This window comes from Eucalyptus grandis, chromosome 1 (genome assembly GCF_016545825.1).
Source record: "Eucalyptus grandis isolate ANBG69807.140 chromosome 1, ASM1654582v1, whole genome shotgun sequence".
NCBI lineage: Eukaryota > Viridiplantae > Streptophyta > Magnoliopsida > Myrtales > Myrtaceae > Eucalyptus > Eucalyptus grandis.
Window position 1 is genome coordinate 39,130,975 of NC_052612.1, and position 2,717 is coordinate 39,133,691.

A 2,717-nucleotide genomic window follows, 5' to 3' on the forward strand; every position below is an offset into this window, starting at 1 on the left:
ACACAAGATGAGGTTATATGCGATACATCGACCGAGGAGGAAATTGAGATGAATATACTTAGAAAAAGTATTGCCAATAAGATGGCAAGGGATCATAATATGCCAAAGATTCCATGAAATTGTGTTTTCAACTTTTGTAATGTATTTCTATTATTTTGTATTTGGGGATTTCCAATCTTTTTCTTTTGTAATATGATACTGTAATTCCTATCTCAATTCTTGTAATGTGATGTTGTACTTAAGGATTTCCTTAATTTGTAATGGTCCTTTATGACAAGCTCTATTACGCTTCATAAAATTCGCCCGATTTTGTAAAATTTGCCGCAAATTGCCCAATACACTTCTTTGTGTTTCTTTCTAAAACGATTGCTCGATATCATAAACCGTGGCGGCGATCGACGTGACACACTAACATGAAGGGGATTAGAATATGGTTGCCCACCTTCATTCTACTAGAGTTTTGGGAACCTTCTATCATGCTCAAGAGTAATGCATATGGATCTCTTTTTTTCTATTTTATGGAGACTATTGATAAGTATATTGTTTGACCGTAATTGCCTATCTAGGTGGATGCTAAAGAATGTTGTGTGAAAATTTAGAAAATTTGATATAATAACTCTTACTTTGTATTTTTTTTTTTCAAAAAGGAGACTTTACCAAAAAAAAAAAAACTCTTACTTTGTATTTGGGCCAATGGGTTCATAAGTATATGAAATTTGTAAGAATGGACATCTCATTTACTCCAAAAAAAAAAAAAATTGTTTTATGAAATAGAAATTTTATACTGTCATCAAACGAATTTCTCTTTCTAAAACAGAAATTTTGTATCATTATCAAACAGATTTTTTTGCTCAAAACTCGGCCCAGAAATAGAAATAGAAAAATCTATTTCTCTTCCAAACTTATTTCGGAACAGAATAGTTATCATTCACCCCCTAACTCTTCATCGTCCATATTATCTTCAGAATCTGTAACATCAGAATCACCGTTAGATCTCAAAGCAATTGACTTCTTACCTTTAGGATCTTCTTCCTTGTTGATTTGCTCCACTTCATAGGACTGAAGTGTGCCAACCAATTCGTTTGCAGAAAACGGCATGATCCTTTGTGTTTCCCTTATTGACGTCTTTACGTGATTCCAGTCCTTAGAAAGTCCACGCATCAATTTATTGACCTTCATTGGTCCTGAGATTGGCTGTCCCTGATATTCTAGACCATTTATAATTTCAGTAAAACGACTAAACATATCAGTAATATATTCTCCTGGCTTCATTTAGAAGGCTTCATACTATCCGAATAAAATATTAATCCTTGTTTCTTTCACTCGATCAGTTCCTTTATAGGTGATGTGTAGTCTATCCCAGACTTCTTTGGCTGTTTCACAACACGATATTATGTTATACTCAATAGGAGATAACGCACAATATAAAGAGTAAATTGCTTTAGCATCAAGAGCTTGTCTCTTGATTATTTCTTCTTGAGTCATCTCGCTAGCATCTACAACTTCTTTTCCTCTTTCTGAAACCGACGCAGCTTTAGGAATGATTCCTTTTTCTACCACATCCCATTCCAGAGGATTTTTCAATTTTAGGAATGCTTTTGTCTTGTTTTTCCATATGATGTATTCCTTTCCATCGAAGTAAGGGGGTCTGGTGTTGCTCTAGCTTTCAATCAAACCTGGAGCTAACATACTAGCCATAGATCTTTAACTCAGAAGTAAAAAAACTTCAATTAAATGAGTACACAAGCTTTGATACCAAATGATAGGGCTAGTAATAACACCTAGAGGGGGGTGAATAGGTGTTAAAGAAGTTTTTACAAGACTCAACAACTTAATTCGACTTTTAAGAGAATAGTAGACTGAAGATGTAAAAGATGTAAACAGTTATGTTAGACTACTTATTAAAGTAAAGAGTTTAGGGAAAGAGAATTGAAACGCAAAGTTTATAGTGGTTTGGCTTAGACCAAGCCTACGTCCACTTTCCCACGCTAACAGCTCATTGGCTGGATTCCACTATGAATCAAAAGAGATTTTTACAATCTCACTTCCTTGATTCCATAATATAGAAACTCTACTACACTTCCTCAAGGTCTCACAAGTATTTTTTTTTTTTTTTTGGGTAAAATAGGTCTCACAAGTATTTAATCTCTCTTTGACTACAACTTAAACTCAGCAAATGAATCAGCAAAGAACTAGGAGCTTCAGACTTTGGAATTTTTCTTTCACGCACACACTCGAATAACTTGAGCGTATTTCTTATATACTCCTCCATGCCATTATAACCGTTGGCACCTTCCGAATGAATTCTTCCAATTTACCCGTTGGACAGAATCAATTAGGGAGATCTCGAGTTATTTAAGGAATGTGATGATAGCCCACCAAACCTACTCGCCCATACAATCAGGATCTAGGTTTCCATAAGTGGAACCTTCCAAGTATACTTCGCCAATCAACAAATCTAATTATTCAAATTGATTTCAATAAGAAAAATTGGTCATGAGATGCTATCTCCAGCTGTGAGATCTTTTTCAACCGTACGAACCAAATCCTTAAAGATATACTTGCATCTGGATAAGTCTTCATCATCAGATAAATCTTTTCTTCATCGGTCTGGAAGCTATCAGCGTGGGTAGACTTTAAATCTTGAGTCTGGATGTCTTCAGACTTTGACGATAGAGTCTGCAAGTCTTCAAACTAAACTGATTGAAATGTTTTGT